The sequence below is a fragment of the Lithobates pipiens genome, unplaced genomic scaffold (genome assembly GCF_037356315.1).
Source record: "Lithobates pipiens isolate NorthernLeopardFrog02 unplaced genomic scaffold, aLitPip1_a1.2 Scaffold_27, whole genome shotgun sequence".
NCBI lineage: Eukaryota > Metazoa > Chordata > Amphibia > Anura > Ranidae > Lithobates > Lithobates pipiens.
Window position 1 is genome coordinate 209,829,155 of NW_027507788.1, and position 19,815 is coordinate 209,848,969.

General features: G+C 39.6%; 1 protein-coding gene across 3 annotated transcripts in view; it reads right to left on the minus strand.

Moving 5' to 3' along the window:
- The window catches only part of PKNOX2 (PBX/knotted 1 homeobox 2), a 701,154-nt gene that overhangs the window by 343,432 nt on the left and 337,907 nt on the right, over positions 1 to 19,815 (minus strand). The gene's annotated exons all lie outside the window — the stretch shown is intronic.

Here is a 19,815-nt window from a genome sequence, read left to right on the forward strand (position 1 = left end):
GGAGCAAGGTGTTTACAAAATTATGGGGAAAATTCAGGAGCCAATCAAATCATTTTAGCAATCTAAGAATATATCTACAAAAAAAAGCCAAAAAAGTTGGGGCTGCTGCACCTAAACGTGCCTGAATACAAGACCGCAAAATAAATATTATATAAACTGGTGTGCAAACCACTTTAAGAAAGAAAAAAAAATCAGTGAGGGCAAAACAAAATATTAATAAATAAAAACAAATATTTGTTTTTATATTTTGTTTGCTTCTACAGATTTTTTTTGTTATAGTGGTATGCGCACTATTTTATATAATAAATCATTTTAACAGCCAGCGATCAATTTTTTATTTTTTATTTTTATTATTTTTCGTTTTTTATATTAATAATAATATAATAATAATTATTATTATTTTTTCATTGGAACTAGTAGAAAAAGCTCAAAGACGTTCAGTGTCTGCCTGTCTAATCCAGAAAATATTTTTTGGCTTTCAGCACTTTTTTTTCCCCCTGTAGATAATATCAAAATATGGAACAGAAGATTAAAATATTGGATGGCTTGGGAAATTTAGATTGTTTTGACAAATGTTAGCTGGAAAGATCACTTTTCCCAACATTATTATCATTCCGTTTCTGCTCAAAGGATGAAGGAACCAATCAACGGAGGCATACGCTTGCTGTTAAAGCGGACCTTCACCCTAAATTAACGTCTTCCAGTTCAGGCCAAATCATCTCCTGCATGTATAAAACATATTTATTTTTTTTTGCAAGAAAACTGCTTAGAACCCCCAAACATTATATATATTTTTTTCAAGCAGAGGCCCTAGAGAATAAAATCGCGGGTGTTGCATATTTCTATGTCACATAGTATTATATATAGTATGTACACTGCCTTTTTTTAATTAAAGTGATTGCAAACGATCACCTTGTAGAACAACCCATTCGGTTTAAAATAGAAATAAAAGGCAAAACATTGGTATTTATATATATATATATATATATATATATATATATATATAATATATATAAAAACATTATAAATACTTTTTTTCCCTTTTTTATATATGATCACATTCCCTCTGTTCTCAGCTGCATAAGAGCTGGAGGAGGAGAAGCAATGGCACACCGAGTTTCCCAGTGAATGGCTGTGCAGCGTGGGTGTGTCAAGACAAGTCTGATCAGTGGAGGAGAGTACACTGGGTTCCCAGCACAGCCAGAGAACTGACCACAGTGTGCTCCCCTGCTTAGTGTGGTCAGTGTTTAAAAGGAAAGCAGAGGGACGATCAGGGACACCAGGGATTCCCTATAAAGGAAGCAATACAAAGAGAACAGGAGACTTTTTCTTACAAATACATGGAACGGCAGACATATATCAAGAATAAGAAGTGTTGGGGTAACAAATGCTTTAACTTTATTGCTATCACAAGGGAAGAACAAAATCCCTTGTGATAGCATAGGCCGTGACAGGTCCTCTTTATGGAGAGACATGGGGTTGCCCCCCCCTCCCCATCCATGAGTCCGGCACCCTGATCGACATATCAGCACGCCGGACTATGGGGGAGGAGGGGTTTGAAGCATGTGATTAGAGCCAGAGGCTCTAATAGGCTTCAAAAAAGGGTGGGCTCACGGGCGCAGAGCACTACGCCCACCCAGTTGTTTGACAAAAGCGAATGAGTTTTCGCTATAGTCACACTAAAGTACCTCTCCGCCAATCAGGAGGCAGTTCGTGGTGAGACCTGTTTTCCGATTGGCCAAAGCGTCAGGTGATCCTATTGGATGCCTAGCACTTAGGCGGAAGAGAGAGGAGACACACGGCAGAGGAGGCCTCTGGGGGAGCGGACACCAGAGCCGCTGGCGGGTGGACCTTGCTGGAGGTCACCACTGATTGGGTAAGTGGTAGTGGGTTGGGGGGGGGGGGTGGTTGTTTGCCGCCTCCCAAAAGAAAAACCCACCAGCCCCCACTGATCATCTGCTTCCCTGGCCAGTAGTGGCCAGGTAAATGAAGAGCCAAAACTGGAAGTGGCAAATGGAAGAGCCAGACGCTGCCAGTCGCATCCTTACCCGGTCCCTCGGGTCACTGGGCCCTTCAGGTCTCCAGAACTAAAGTCCAAAGATGCATATGCATTTTTACTGCGTTTCTGCAATGAAGAAGAAGGACCACTCCAGGAATTCTGGCTGATCGGCAGTCGTGCTAAGTGCTGTGTTGGCCACGGTAATCTAAGATAAAGAGCAACACATTTCCGTCTTCCACATGACATCAGATGTGCAAATCTCCAGATAAATTGTTCAGTTTTATTGCCTTTTCTTCAGTTACACTTTGAAGTGAAAAGGCTGCTGATTTTTCGGCGGTTTGTCAAGAAAAGATTCGGCAGCACTTTTTCCTGCTTCGTACCGATCCTTCGCTAAACTCAAACACTGCGCACGTCAAAGCCGATGTATCTTCACTGAACTTACACAGTTTATCGAGTTATAAGTCACCTGGGGAATTGCCAGCTGGAAATAAGTGTAGAAACCCCGATACGCCTCATTCTATAGAAGATATGAACAACATGTAAGATATGGGAATATGTACGAAGCAAATCTAAAATGCTCAATACTGATACATCCTTCCCCCGCATTCCCAATAGCAGTTTGGAAACTTAAAGCGGCATTTAACCCAACACCAAAAATGCAATATATTGCAGCTCACCAATCATTACATGGTTTAGAGGTGGCTGAATGGCGGGATCTCCTCCCTAATTCACAGAATGGTTATATACTGATAAAACAATACAAGGACTTTTCTGAATGACCTTTTGTAGATGTCAGCTGAGGGAAGGGGAATTTCATTAGCTCAGCAATGACAACTAACCTTTGGGTTTAGACAAACTAGAGTTTTGGACCAGACCCAAGCTCATCACTAGAGGAGATAACAGAAATTGGTGGGCGGGGGTTGGGACTTGTCCATATTAGGTCAATGATGTCATGAGCATCCCCGCTACCTTTGTAGATGTCAGCTGTGGAAAGGGGACTCTCATTAGCCAAGCAATGACAACTAACCTTTGGGTTCAGACAAACTAGAGTTTTGGAGCAGACCCAAGCTCATGACTAGAGGAGATAACAGATCATGGTGGGCGGTGGTTAGGACTTGCCCATATTAGGTCAATGATATCATGAACATCCCCGCCCCCTTTGTAGATGTCAGCTGTGGAAAAGGGTCTCTTATTAGCGAAGCAATGACAACTAACCTCTGGGTTTAGACAAACTTGGGTTTTGGACCAGACTCAACCTCATCACTACAGGAGATAACAGAAAACGGTGGGCGGTGGTTGGGACTTGTCCATATTAGGTCAATGAGAATCCCCACGCCCTTTGTAGATGTCAGCTGCAGGGAGGGGAGAGGGGACTATCACCTGGGTTCAGAAAAACTTGGGTTTTTGACCAGACCCAAGCTCATTACTAGAGGAGAGAAAAGGGTGGGGGGCCTTTGGGACTTCTTCAATGTACTGCAATGTTGCAGCAGAGTAAGGTAACCCATACAATGCCAAACTTCAGCAATGTGAAGAGGACCTGTCATCACTGGAGAGATTCCTACACTAAGGGGCAACCAGCAGGACATGGGACACACTTTAATTAAGGTGAGTAATGTTATACCGCGTTCAGACGATCGGACATTCCGACAACAAAACCGTGGATGTTGGCTCAAATTTGTCTTGCATACACACAAATGTTGAAAAAGTTTTACATTTAGTTACACTTTAAGTTTTTTATTTAGGACACAATCTGGGTTGATATACATTTAGCCTGTGGACAGGAGAACACATTCAGCAGTTCACATGGTTCCTCTCTGATGGTTTGTGCCAAATGAACCTGAGAATCCAGCAGGTTTCAGGACGAAATGACAGAGAATGCAATACCGAGGACACCTGCACAACTCAACAACCAACAAATTCTATGAGCTCAGGAAGGGGCGACAGAGCTGCGATGTCAGCAAAACAAAACAGAGCAATCTCACTCCAACTACTCTACAGGATCTGTTAACCAGTCCAAGAAGCCCTAAAACGTGCACAGAATGTGTGATCATGCAAGATTCAGGTGATAATTTTACGTCTCTTGAACCACTTTTCTTTAAATATTTTTTCTTAACCACAATCAGATCACTGTTCGATATTGAACCCAGAAGAACAGAATACCTTATATTACCAAAAGTATTGGGATGCCTGCCTTTACACACACGAACTTTAATGATATCCCAGTCTTAGTCCCTAGGATTCAATATTGCGTTAGCCCACCCTTTGCAGCTATAACAGCTTCAACTCTTCTGGGAAGGCCGTCCACAAGGTTTAGGAGTGTGTCTATGGGAAGGTTTGACCATTCTTCCAGAAGCCCATTTGTGAGGTCAGGCACTGATGTTGGACAAGAAAGCCTGGCAATTTCCGCTCTAATTCATCCCAAAGGTGTTTTATTGGGTTGAGGTTGGTTCCTCCACCCCAAACGTATTTATCCATGTCTTTATGGACCTTGCTTTGTGCACTGGTGTGCAGTCATGTTGGGACAGGCCATCCTCAAACTGTTCCCACAAAGTTGGGAGCATGAAATTGTCCAAAATGTCTTGGTATGTTGACGCCTTAAGGATTCCCTTTACTGGAACTACCCCTGAAAAACAACTCCACACCATAATCCCCCCTCCACCAAATGATTTGGACAAATGCGTCTCTGGAAAATGGTCAAACATTCCCATAGACACACTCTTAAACCTTGTGGACGGCCTTCCTAGAAGAGTTGAAGCTGTTATAGCCGCAAAGGGTGGGCCAACACAATAATGAACCCTACGGATGAATACTGGGATGCCATTAATTTTCATGTTCATGTAAAGACAGGCGTCACAATACTTTTGGCAATATAGTGTATCTAAGATTGGATGGCAGAATGCATCTGTAACTAATACTGTGGTCAGCAGCACTTAGTATAGCTCATAGTCACACACAAATTCTACGCCAGTGTTTGTCAACCTTTTTTTTTTGTCAAGGCACCTTTTAAAACTATGGACAGTCTTGAGGCACTCTTTAAAATTATGGACAGTCTTGATACACCCTTTAAAATTATGGACAATCTCAAGGCACCCTCCAAAATTTTGGACAGTCTTGAAGCACTCTTTAAAATTATGGACAGTCTTGAGACACCCTTTAAAATTCTGGACAATCTCAAGGCATCCTCTAAAATTGTGGACAGTCTTGAGACACCCTTTAAAATTTTTCACAGTCTAAAGGCAACCTTTAAACTTGTGGACAATCTCAAGGCATCCTTCAACATTATGGACAGTCTTGATGCACTCTTTAAAATTATGGACAATCTCAAGGCATCCTTTAAAATGTTGGACAGTATTGAGACACCCTTTAAAATTATGGACAATCTCGAGGCACCCTTCAAAATTATAGACAGTCTTGAGACACTCTTTAAAATAATGAACAATCTCAAGGCATCCTTTAAAATTTTGGATGGTCTGGAGACACCCTTTAAAATTATGGACAGTCTTGAGGCACTTTTTAAAATTCTGGACAATCTCAAAGCATCCTTTAAAATTTTGGACAGTCTTGAGACACCCTTTGAAATTTTGGACAGTCTAAAGGCAACCTTTAAACTTGTGGACAATCTCAAGGCATCCTCCAACATTATGGACAGTCTTGAGGCACTCTTTTAAATTATGGACAGTCTTGAGATACCCTTTAAAATGATGGACAATCTCAAGGCATCCTTTAAAATGTTGGACGGTATTGAGACACCCTTTAAAATTATAGACAATCTCGAGGCACCCTTCAAAATTATAGACAGTCTTGAGGCACTCTTTAAAATTATGGACAATCTCAAGGCATCCTTTAAAATTTTGGATGGTCTGGAGACACCCTTTAAAATTATGGACAGGTTTGAGGCACCCCATTTTAAAATGTAAAAGCAATTCTAATAGTTTTGCTAAACGCAGAAACCCCACACACATAGGTCACCCAATGTTAGAGGCGATTTATTCCTCCAAAGCAAATACACTTTTGCAAACTGGTACTGGCTAGTATTCCAAATTTTCTCTTCTTCCTCAGTTTTTCTCCATCATTCAGCTAATGTGACCCCAAATCTGATGGAGAGAGGCAAGGGAAGGTCAAACAAGGATGCTATGTAGGCGACTAACATCATCAACTGATGATGTCATTGGTCGTTAGGCAGAAGGTCGTAATGGTACACAATGAAAACCTGTGGCTTTGTGTAGGCTTCATGCAACCGCTGGCTTGTATATGATTTTTTGGCATTTTGCCAAGGCACCCCTAAAGAAACCTCAAGGCACCCTGGTTGAAAAAGGCTGTTCTACTCGACCATCTCTAGGAATGCTCGTAGTGGTCTTTCTTAGTAAAAATAATGATTATTACTGGATATGGCAAGCCTGTCCTCATCTTAAAGCAGAAATGCAAAAAAAACGGTTAATCACTAAAACTTTGCAATGAACTCTAGAACAGTAACAAAACAAAAAAAAAAAATACTTATGGAACTGAATTTGATTAGGTGCAAAAGAACTTTTTTTTTGGCATCCTTAAAACAATAATGTTCAAACCACCATGAAACAAATATCACGCCGGCAATTGTTTCCTCCAGGACTCTGAGAATGTATTGCTGCACAAAAAAAACAGAGCCAGCTTTGGCGGCGCTGGAACTGCTAGTGAGGCGTGAGCTCGCTGCCCCTACTGTCGATCCAGTCCTCCTGCTGTGGCACATCTGCTTAGTGCTGAGAACGGTGCTTATCCGCCAGCCAGCAGCCTTCCCCACTCTTTAATGGCAGCAAGAAATGAAAAAAAAGAAAAAAAAAGAAAGAAGAATAGATGATGGGATTGAGTGGAAATGTTTTGTGCAAGTTATTAAGTTTGGAAAGTGTTATGGAGTAGCGTGCTGTTCTTCATGAAACGCTGCCATTTCAGAAGAGGCGCGCTCCGCCTCCTCCAACAGAGGCTCACCAGAGACGTTCCTCTGCAGATACGAGAAGTAAAATGAACGGGCGAAGGCTTTTGAAGTGTTCTGGGATCATTTGTAGGAAAAGTTGTTGGTTTAACTCAAAAGACAGCTGCTTAACTATGTTTAATCTGCACCACTTTCATCACGCAGTAAAACCGCTGCTGGATGAAAATACAAACTCCGCACCTTGTTAAAATCTGGAGAGCGGGGATAGTAACACATTGTTTTTCTTTCATATAGTTTTTGATGTGTGAAGAACAACTGGAATTAGCTAAACTGCTGTCACTGCAATCGATAATACAAAAGTTCACAAGCGTGCACACCTCTCTGCTTTTCTCGCCTTTTTCATTACTTAGCGGAAGGATGCCAGGGTGTTACAGGGAAATCCATCACGGGGGAATAATGAAGGTTGCCGCTGCTGACCTCTCCTTTATGAGAATCCTGGTTCCCTGGCTGTTATGCTGATGCTTTGGCTTCAAAGCTGACTGAGTCGCTGACCTGGAACAAATCTAAAGTTTGTTGTTGCTCAGTCATTTAGTCGTGTCCGACTCTTCGTGACCTCATGGACCATAGCTTACCAGGCTCTTCTGTCCTCCGCTGCCCCCCCGGATATGGTTGCTCAGTCATTTAGTCGTGTCCGACTCTTCGTGACCTCATGGACCATAGCTTACCAGGCTCTTCTGTCCTCCACTGCCTCCCGGATATGGTTGCTCAGACGGTTAGTTGTGTCCGACTCTTCGTGACCTCATGGACCATAGCTTACCAGCCTCTTCTGTCCTCCACTGCCTCCCGGATATGGTTGCTCAGTCATTTAGTCGTGTCCGACTGTTCGTGACCTCATGGACCATAGCTTACCAGGCTCTTCTGTCCTCCACTGCCTCCCGGATATGGTTGCTCAGTCATTTAATCGTGTCCGACTATTCTTGATCTCATGGACCATAGCTTACCAGGCTCTTCTGTCCTCCACTGCCTCCCGGATATGGTTGCTCAGACGGTTAGTTGTGTCCGACTCTTCGTGACCTCATGGACCATAGCCTACCAGCCTCTTCTGTCCTCCACTGCCTCCCGGATATGGTTGCTCAGTCATTTAGTCGTGTCCGACTGTTCGTGACCTCATGGACCATAGCTTACCAGGCTCTTCTGTCCTCCACTGCCTCCCGGATATGGTTGCTCAGTCATTTAGTCGTGTCCGACTATTCTTGATCTCATGGACCATAGCTTACCAGGCTCTTCTGTCCTCCACTGCCTCCCGGATAAGGTTGCTCAGACGGTTAGTCGTGTCCGACTCTTCTTGACCTCATGGACCATAGCTTACCAGGCTCTTCTGTCCTCCACTGCCTCCCGGATATGGTTGCTCAGTCATTTAGTCGTGTCCCACTATTCTTGATCTCATGGACCATAGCTTACCAGGCTCTTCTGTCCTCCACTGCTTCCTGGATATGGTTGCTCAGTCATTTAGTCGTGTCTGACTCTTCGTGACCTCATGGACCATAGCTTACCAGGCTCTTCTGTCTTCCACTGCCTCCCGGATATGGTTGCTCAGTCATTTAGTCGTGTCCGACTCTTCTTGACCTCATGGACCATAGCTTACCAGGCTCTTCTGTCCTCCACTGCCTCCCGGATATGGTTGCTCAGTCATTTAGTCGTGTCTGACTCTTCTTGACCTCATGGACCATAGCTTACCAAGCTCTTCTGTCCTCCACTGCCTCCCGGATATGGTTGCTCAGTCATTTAGTCATGTCCAAATCTTTGTGACCTCATGGACCATAACTTGCCAGGCTCTTCTGTCCTCCACTGCCTCCCCGATATGGTTGCCACCTCATCCCTTTAAAACCGAAAACACATAATAATTACACAGGTTCTGTGGCTGATTAAGGTGGTAATTAAACTCACTTAGTGCCTTATCTGCATTAAATTAGCCTCAGAACCTATGTACTTCATGTGTGTTTGGGTTTCAAGGGATGAGGTGGCAACCCTACTCCCAGAGCTCGCTTAACTTTATGTTTATTGTTTCAATAATGCTATCTATCCATCTTGTTTTCTGTCGTCCTCTTCTCCCTTTTCTCTCAATGGTTCCCAGCATCAGGGTCTTTTCCAATGAGTCCTCTCTTCGTATTAGGTGGCCAAAGTAATATTTTTACAGCAATAACAGCCGAAAGCATAGTAAACCCAGTTTACTATGCTGCATGATGAATGAACACAGGAGTGATTGGTACTGATCACTCACAGGGAATGATTTACTAAAGGGAAATACACTCTGGACTACAAGTGCACTTGAAAGTGCACTTGTAAGTGCAGTCGCCGTAGATCGCTATAGGTCTAAGGGAAAGCTCTGAAATTAGGGGAAGCTCTGCTGATTTTATCACCCAATCATGTGCAAGTAAAAATGCTGTTTTTTATTTTCCTTGCATGTCCCCCTCAGATCTACAGCGACTGCACTTGAAAGTACACTTGTAGTGTAAAGTGGATTTGCCTTTTCGTAAATAACCCCCACTGTGTTCATTCAGGAAAGGAAGGGGCCAATAAATTTGTTTATTTACCGGCCCCTTCCTCCTCTCTCCATCCTGAGAGTAAGGAAGTCGGAAGCACTGTGGGGGAAAGGGGCACACAGGGGGGCCCAGAGAGCAGATGGAAGGGATGCAAGTGTTAGAACCACTTGTAGCATTGCAGGGGAAGGCAGAAGAGGATCCGTGTCTGCAAGAAGACATTACAGCCGGTGTTCTGCCAAAACAGCCAACTTGCCAAAAATCTCCAAGCAAGTCACTTTTGGTGTAATTGTAGATTTCGACGAGTTACCTGTTTTGACAGAACACCAGCAGCATATACAGTACGGTATACAATATAATGAGTAAACATTGCAAGTCCGCCAGCTAATAACCAACAACAACTTTTTTCCTCCTTAGCCAATGTTCTCTCAAAACAGCCAAGCCGTCCTGTACCATAGAGTATACGCTGCCGGTGTTCTGTGAAAACAGCCAAGTCGTCGAAAATCTGCAATTACTGCTGCCGGAGAGTGACCGGAAATTAGGTAATTGGAGATTTTGGCGAGTTGGCTCTTTTGGCAAAACACTGGCTGTCCTGCTCAGCAGTTGCCTGCCCCCCTCCCCCCCTTTTGAACGGATGGGGCCTATTAGATTGTAGGCTCTCTATTAGATTGTAATCTCTCTATTAGATTGTAAGCTCTTCTGAGCAGGGCCCTCCTAAGCCTCTTGTATTTTATTGTATTGTAACTGTATTGTCTCCTTTTTATATTGTAAAGCACTGCGTAAATTGCTGGCGCTATATAAATCCTGAATAATAATAATAATGGGGCCCGGGCCCAGTACAAGAGGGCTGGTTGTACTGCCTTATCAGTGGCCCTGCCAGTAGGATAGAAAACAAAAAAGAGCAATGGCTGAAAATAGACCAAGTAGTCAATAAAGTCTGTACCATTTATAATCCTAGAAATAATACTTTCTAGGATTCGTTTTTTAAGTCCCCTGCTGATAGTTTGAGATCATGTTTCAGTGTCCTTGATCTTAGCTTCATCTTGACGATACTGCCCTCCTGAACCTTATTTATACCCCCCATGTATTTAAATTGAATACATTAAATTAATTTAATTGCTTCTAATAGGTCTCCCCTTTCCCTTCACTGAGTCCATGGCTAAAATGGAGGGAATGAAAAAGAATATTGGGCGTCAGTCACTTTTGACTTTTTTAAAGTTTTATTGCAGAACGGTTAAAGGGTAACTCCACTTTCATGGTAAAACATATATATATATATATATATATATATATATATATATATATATATATATATATATATATATATAGTATATACAATTCCGACGCAAGTCATATTGTAATTAAATGTTATTAAAAATTAAAAATTAAATGTTATTAAAAATTACCTTTCTCTTTAATCTGCAGATCTTTAATTTTCTGTAAAATGTAACATGGCTACCTGGAGGTGTTCTGTACACAGAATGTGTACAGAATGCTCCCTAGACATAATTTCCTGCTTGTGTGATTGGCTCACTGATTTTTCCCAGAAGTCTGCACTAAGATTTTTGGCATCCCCTGCAACAAAAACGTCATTTTGGTGAGATACTCCCAGTAGGAAATCAGGTCTAAAGGGATGCGGACCCTGACACTTTCCTCGTTAGTATGGAGAGACAAGTACCCCCCCCCCCCCCCAGGGAAAGTATAAGGGACTTTGTAGGCAACAAGGGAAAAGGATATAAAAAAATTACATAAATTATATTTTATTTGTAGAAAATATAACATTATTAAGGTGCAAACATCACCAAAAGTATAATTGATAAAAAACAAGAAGTTACAATCATGAATCTTTAGTGCGTGAAAATTGTAGATATTCAACCCGGCGCGTTTCAGGACAATTGTGCAGTCTTTTCATCAGGGGCGTTCAGAGCAGGATCAGACTACCACAGCACATTCTAAAAGTCAAAAACAAAAATAATAATAGAAAACAAATAAAACAAGCACATAAAAAACAGAAAACAATCTCATCATGAACAAGGGCAGAAAAACGGGAGCATCATTGGGGCCATGATTGTAAAAGCACCTACTGATTCTAATGGTCAGTATTGCATGCACCTCCAGATAGAATCAGTAGGTGCTTTTACAATCATGGCCTCAACGATCCTCCCGTTTTTCTGCCCTTGTTCATGATGAGTTTGTTTTCTGTTTTTTATGGGATCACTGGGAACAGGAGATCTCTGACGTGTCATCTGTCAAATGGGGTTCTGCCTTTTTTTTTTTACTAAGCCAGATCCCCGTTCTGCCTCTGTATACCATGTTCACGGGCCGCCGGCGTACAGCTACGGCAATTTGCGCAGGAGACTTCCAAATGAATTTTCCAAATGAAAAGCAATTCAAAATCATAACATGCAAAAGGTGCAGTTCTTTAACCACTTAAGCCCCAGACCAATTTGCAGCCAATGGACCAAGCCCCTTTTTGTGATTCGACACTTCGTCGCTCTAACTGACAATTGCGCGGTCGTGTGACGTGGCTCCCAAACAAAATTGGCGTCATTTTTTTCCCACAAATAGAGCTTTCTTTTGGTGGTATTTGATCACCTCTGCGGTTTTTATTTTTTGCACTATAAACAAATATAGAGCGACAATTTTGAAAAAAATGCTATATTTTTTACATTTTGCTATAATAAATATCCCCAAAAAATATATAAAAAAACATTTTTTTCCTCAGTTTAGGCCGATACATATTCTTCTACATATTTTTGGTAAAAAAAAAATCGCAATTAGCGATTATTGATTGGTTTGCGCAAAAGCTATAGCGTTTACAAAATAGGGGATCGTTTTATAGCATTTTTATTAATATTTTTTTTTTTACTAGTAATGGCGGCGATCAGCGATTTTTATTGTGACTGCGACATTATGGCGGACACATCGGACATTTTTGACACATTTTTTGGACCAGTGTCATTTATACAGCAATCAGTGCTATTTAAATGCACTGATTCCTGTGTAATTGACACTGGCAGTGAAAGAGTTAACCACTAGGGGCGGGGAGGGCTTAAGTGTGTGTGTGTTTTTTTTTTTAACTGTAGGGGGGCGTGGCTTGGCATGTGACGTCACTGATCGTTTTTCCCTATCAAAGGGAAGAGACAATTGGTGACAGGCTCAGTAGGAAGCACGGTGAGAGGTTTGTTTACACAGACCTCTCCTCGTTCTTCAGCTCTGTGACCCGATCGCGGGACACCAGCGGCGATCGGGTTCGCTGGTCCCGCGGCCACGGTCACGGAGCTCAGGACCAGCGGACCCGAGCGCCGTGGCCACGGTCCTGACCCACGGCTGGGCACTTAAAGAGCAACGTACAGGTACGTCCTTGTGCCCAGCCGTGCCGACGTATATGTACAGGAAGCGGTCCTCAACTAGCTGCCGACCGCCCTATAGCAGTCCTATAGCAGAAAATAGATTTTTTTTAATTGTATATATTTTATAGCAGAAAGTAATAGTATTGTTTCCCAATCAATATACACTTATTGGGATACCGGTATATACAGTGGTGTGAAAAAGTGTTTGCCCCCTTCCTCATTTCCTGTTCCTTTGCATGTTTGTCACACTTAAGTGTTTCGGAACATCAAACCAATTTAAACAATAGTCAAGGACAACACAAGTAAACACAAAATGCAATTTGTAAATGAAGGTGTTTATTATTAAAGGTGAAAAAAAATCCAAACCATCACGGCCCTGTGTGAGAAAGTGATTGCCCCCTAAACCTAATAACTGGTTGGGCCACCCTTAGCAGCAACAACTGCAACCAAGCGTTTGCGATAACGTGCAATGAGGCTTTTACAGCGTCCTGGAGGAATTTTGGCCCACTCATCTTTGCAGAATTGTCCTAATTCAGTTACATTAGAGGGTTTTCGAGCATGAACGGCCTTTTTAAGGTCATACCACAGCATCTCAATAGGATTCAGGTCAGGACTTTGGCTAGGCCACTCCAAAGTCTTCATTTTGTTTTTCTTCAGCCATTCGGTGGTGGACTTGCTGGTGTGTTTAGGATCATTGTCCTGCTGCAGAACCCAAGTTCGTTTCAGCTTGAGTACACGAACAGATGGTCGGACATTCTCCTTCAGGATCTCTTGGTAGACAGCAGAATTCATAGTTCCTTTTATCACGGCAAGTCTTCCAGGTCCTGAAGCAGCAAAACAGCCCCAGACCATCACACTACCACCACCATATTTTACTGTTGGTATAATGTTCTTTTTATGAAATGCAGTGTTCCTTCTACGCCAGATATACTTGGACACACACCTTCCAAAGAGTTCCACTTTTGTCTCATCGGTCCACAGAATGTTGTCCCAAAAGTCTTGGGGATCATCAAGATGTGTTGTGGAGAAATTGAGACGAGCTTTGATGTTCTTTTTGCTCAGCAGTGGTTTTCTCCTTGGAACTCTGCCATGCAGGCCATTTTTGCCCAGTCTTTTCCTGATGGTGGAGGCATGAACGCTGACCTTAACTGAGGCAAGTGAGGCCTGCAGTTCCTTGGACGTTGTTGTGGGGTCTTTTGTGACCTCTTGGATGAGTCGTCGCTGCGCTCTTTGGGCGGCCGGCCACTCCTGGGAAGGTTCACCACTGTTCCATGTCTTCGCCATTTGTGGATAACGGCTCTCACTGTGGTTCGCTGGATTCCCAAAGCTTTGGAAATGGCTTTATAACCCTTTCCAGACTGATAGATCTCAATTACTTTCTTTCTCAATTGTTCCTGAATTTCTTTGGGTCTCGGCATGATGTGTAGCTTTTAAGGATCTTCTGGTGGACCTTACTGTGTCAAGCAGCTCCTATTTAAGTGATGCCTTGATTGTGAACAGGTGTGGCAATAATCAGGCCTGGGTGTGGCTAGAGAAATTGAACTCAGGTGTGGACAACCACAGTTATAGTATGTTTTAACAAGGGGGGCAATCACTTTTTCACACAGGGCCATGATGGTTTGGATTTTTTTTCACCTTTAATAATAAACACCTTCATTTACAAATTGCATTTTGTGTTTACTTGTGTTGTCCTTGACTATTGTTTAAATTGGTTTGATGTTCCGAAACACTTAAGTGTGACAAACATGCAAAGGAACAGGAAATGAGGAAGGGGGCAAACACTTTTTCACACCACTGTATATATATTTTTTTTTTACCAAAATACCAGAATACATATTTGCCTAAATTGATGAAGAAAACTGATTTTTTTTTATTGGATATATTTTATAGCAGAAAGTGAAAAAATATTGTCCCCCCCCCCCCCCCAATCAATATATAATTATTGGGATATTTTTTTTTTTTTACCCAAAAAATTGAGCAGAATACATATTTGCCTAAATTGATGAAAATAATAGATTTTTTTTTATTAGATATATTTTATAGCAGAAAGTAAAAAAATAGTTTTTTTTCCCCCAATCAATATACACTTATTGAGATTTTTTTTTAACCAAAAAAATGTAGCAGAATACATATTTGCCTAAATTGACGAAGAAATTTTTTTTTATTGGATATATTTTATAGCACATAGTAAAAAAATATTGCTTTTTTCCCAATCAATATACACTTAATGGGATATTTTTTATTTATTTGTTTACCAAAAACATGTAGCAGAAAACATATTTTCCTAAATTGATAAAGAAAATCGATTTTTTTTTTTATTGCATATATTTTATAACAGAAATTTTTTTTTTTTTTTTCAATTGTCAGTCGTTTTAAGTTTATAGCACAAAAAATAAAATGCAGAGGTGATCAAATATCACCAAAAAAAATTAAAAAATTTGATTTGTGGGGATAAAAAAGGGCAAAACTTGTTTTTGGGTACAGCGTCTCACAACTGCGCAATTGTCAGGGAAAGCAACAGAGCGCCGTATCACATAAAATGGCCTGGTCAGGAATGAAGGGGGAGGTAAATCTTCTGGAGCTGAAGTGGTTAAAGGAAAAAAAAAGGTATGAGACTATTGGGTTAAGCCTCATACACAAGATCGGATTTTCCGACGGGAATTGTGTGATGACAGGCTGTTGGCGGAAAATCCGACCGTGTGTGCGCTCCATCGGACAATTGTTGTCGGATTTTCCGCTGAGAAATGTTGGATGGCAGGTTTTAAATTTTTCCACGGACAAATGTCTGTTGTCGAGATTTTCCGAGCGTGTGTACACAAGTCCGTCAGACAAAAGTCCAAAGTACAAGCACGCGTGCTTGGAAGCAAGGAGGAGCCGGAAGCGGCCAGTTTTGTAAACTGGCGTTCATGATGGAGAATTAACATTCGGCAAATTATGAAATCTGGAAATGCGGCGCACAATTCTCTTCTTCTATAATGGGATAATAATGAAGCTGCTTTGCTGGTGATACTGATGGAATTATTGCAAACTAATTTTCAAAGGCTTTTTTTTTCTAGTGATATCAAGAATAATATTATTATGCTTTTTTTTTTTTTTTGGGCAAGTTACCAGAACACCATTATCCCGTAGTTTTTAAGAACAAAGATACAACTATGTTGGAGTCCCTTGTCAATTTTACATTGTATTTTTTTAAATGTAACTGCCTAATCACAAACTGTCATTTGAAGTAAAACACATAGCCAAGTATTATTCTACACAATTTTTTTATTGTGCATTACAAAAATAAAACAAATAAGACATGCTATCTGCCAATAGAACTTAACCAAAAAGTGCATTCTACGCATCCAAAAATATAGAAAATATACCAAATCAAATCTTTATTCAACCAAAAAATAAAATAAAAGCCTCATGCATGTGTCCTGCTTCTTAATATAGGGGGTCAACAATGCCAAGAGTTGGTGAAAGCAGGGGTCCGTCATCCGGAGATAATTCCGAAAATCATCCAGATTATTCACCTGGAGCTCCCGCAGCAAAGGCATATGACATAATTGGTTCACGATTAATAAAGCAACCAATTTTTGGTCCAAGCACTGCTCCTCCTGTTCCTGGACTGGACTTGGGTCAAAGCAATAACTCCAAGGCCAATAATAAATAATGCCCCATACACACGGTCGGAAATTCCGACGGAAAAAGTCCATAAAATCCGATTGTGTGTGGGCTCTATCTGACGTTGTCAGAAAAAAATTTGTGAGCTGGATCTAAAATTTTCCCGACAACAAAATCCGATCAGACTTTTTCCGATCGTGTGTAGTGAATTCTGACGCAAAAGTGCCAGGCATGCTCAGAAAAATATTTGGCGACGAAAGCTTTTGGCTACTGGCCTCTACGTAGTCCCGTCGTAACGTGTGTAACGTCACCTCGTTCCGAAGGATTGGATTTTCTGACAACTTTGAGCGACTGTGTGTATGCAGGACAAATTCTGTCGGGAAAAAAATCCGTCGGATTTTGTGGTCGGAATGTCCGACTGTGTGCATGGGGCATAACGCGTTATCTCCTCCGATTACGCAACATGCCGGGTTGACGAACGGGCGCTCAGAAACTAGCCGAAAAAGCGCGAAATGAAAAGTGCGAAATGAAAAGCACGAATCAACACTCACCAAACTTCTACTAAGAAAAAATTAGCAGAAGCAGCCCAAAAGGTGGCGCTAAAGAGCTGAAACAACACGTAGTACGTCACTACGTTCGTTTTTGTTGGCCGACAATACCTTTCCGTTTGTATGCAAGACAAAATCCAGGAACACGCCTTTCGGACCAAAGTCCGAGGTTTTGTTAGCAGAAAATCCGATCGTGTGTACAAGGCTTAACAGTATACAGCTCTTAACGCCAACTAATTACACTGGGTTTTGTTGTTGGTGATATGATAGAGTGAATAGGCTCTAAGACCTCAACAAACAGCAGCAAATGCGAATAAATTGCGCACATAGTAAGAATGTTACATTGTAATGAAAGAACTTCATTCTGGGCAGCCTTCAGCTGGTTCCAGCGCTTCCTCCTGATATAAAATCTGACAGTTATTTAATAAGGCAAAGATGAAAGCACACTAATCCATCAGCGTCATTAAGAAATCATCCTTCATTGTCTTGACTGTTAAAAATTGAAAGGTGGTTGATTGCTAAGCATTTCCAGCCTCTGCACATCCTCATTATCTTTGCACGGTCTTATTAAAGTTAACCTGTCACAAACATAGTCAATTCAAACTAAGTATATAAAAAAAAAAAAAAAAATGCATAAAGAGATTACCTTCATCACAAACACGCATGTCATAACGTCCCTCTTAATGCGATGGCTCATTGACCAACAGGAAGGTTTGACGGGTAGACATGTGCAATTAGTTTAGTTCCGAATTATTTTTCGAATTAAATTCGACAAATTCGGAAATATCAAAATTAATGAAAATCCTGTTTAACAAATTTTTCGGAATATTCGTAAATTTTTATATTTGAAAATTCAAAAATTTTGTAAATTTGAATATTCTGAAAAATTTGAATATTCTAAATCCGGAAATTCGAAAAAGCCAAAAATTCTAAATTCGAAAATAAGAACGAAAATTCATCACAAACACGCATGTCATAACTTCCCTCTTAATGCGATGGCTCATTGACCAACAGGAAGGTTTGACGGGAAGACATGTGCAATTAGTTTAGTTCCGAATTATTTTTCGAATTAAATTTGACAAATTCGGAAATATCAAATATCAAAATTAACGAAAAATCCTGTTTAACAAATTTTTCTGAATGTCTGGAAATTTGAATATTTGAGAATTCGTAAATTAGAATATTCGGAAATTTGAAAATTCGAAATCCGGAAATTCTAAAAGCTGAAAATTCTAAATTCGAAAATAAGAACGCAAATTTGAAAATCTGAAATAATAACTAACTAATAATAAGTTAACTATATCCCAATTATCAAAGAACCATTTAATGAAAATTCTAAATTTGAAAATAAGAACGAAAATTCTAAAGAATATATATAATAAATATATATATATAACTATATCCGGATTAACAAAAACCGGTTTAACAAATTTTCCGAATACTTGTAAATTTGAATATTTGAAAATTCTAAAATTCGTAGATTCGAAAAAATTTGTAAAACCGAAAATTCGAAATCTGGAAATTCGAGAATTCAAAATCCTAAAATTCTACATCCGAAAATAAGAACGAAAATTCAAAAGAACAAAAATTTGAAAATCTGAAATAACTAACTAATAATAAGTTAACTACATCCCAATTAACAAAGACCCGTTTAACAAATTTTCTGAATATTCGTAAATTTGAATATTTAAAGATTCTTAAATTAGAATATTAAAAAATTCGTAAATTCAAAAATTCTAAATCCAGAAATTCGAAAATTCCAAAATTCGAAATCCGAAAAAATGAACGAAAATCCTGTTTAACAAATTTTTCAGAATATTCGTTTGAATATTTGAAAATTGGTAAATTAGAATATTCGGAAATTTGGAAATTCAAAAGCCGAAAATGCTAAATTCGAAAATAAGAGCGAAAATTCAAAAGAACGCAAATTTGAAAATCTGAAATAATAACTAACTAATAATAAGTTAACTATATCCGAATGAACAAAAACCTGTTTAACAAATTTTCCGAATACTTGTAAATTTGAATATTTGAAAATTCAAAAATTCGTAGATTCGAAAATTCATAGATCCGAAAATTCATAAAATCGAATATTCGAAAATTCGGAAATTCTAAAATTCTAAATCCAGAAATTCTAAAATTCAAAATCCTAAAATTCTACATCTGAAAATAAGAATGAAAATTTAAAAGAACAAAAATTTGAAAATCTGAAATAACGAACTAATAATACGTTAACTATATCCCAATTAACAAAGACCCATTTAATGAATTTTCTAAATATTTGTAAATTTGAATATTCGAAAATTCGGAAATTCAATCATTCGAAAATTAAAGATCCGGAAATTGGAAAATCTGAAAAATTCAAAATTTCAATATAAGAACGAAAATCCGAAAAAATGAACGAAAATCCAAAATATTCAAAAATCGGAAATAATAACTAGCCAATAATAACTTAACTATATCCAAATTAACAAAAAACAGTTTACCAAATTTTCCAAATATTCATAAATTTGTATATTTGAAAATTCGAATATTCGAAGATTCGTAAATTCGAATATTCGTATAATCAAAAATTCGTAAATTCATCAATTCATAAATTCGAATATTTGGAAATTTACAAATTCGAAAATACAGAAATCTTGAAATCTGAAAATTCTAAAATAGGGACGAAAATTCAAAAGAACAAAAACCAGAAAATAAGAACGAAAATCCAAAAAAGTCGAAAACCAGAAAATTCTAAAATCTGAAATAACGAATTAATAACTAAACTATCACTAACTATTAAATTATAGGTATTGGAATTTTCTTTCAAATTTGGCTGTTAGAGAACGTAACAAATACAAATTTATCCGAAATAACAAAT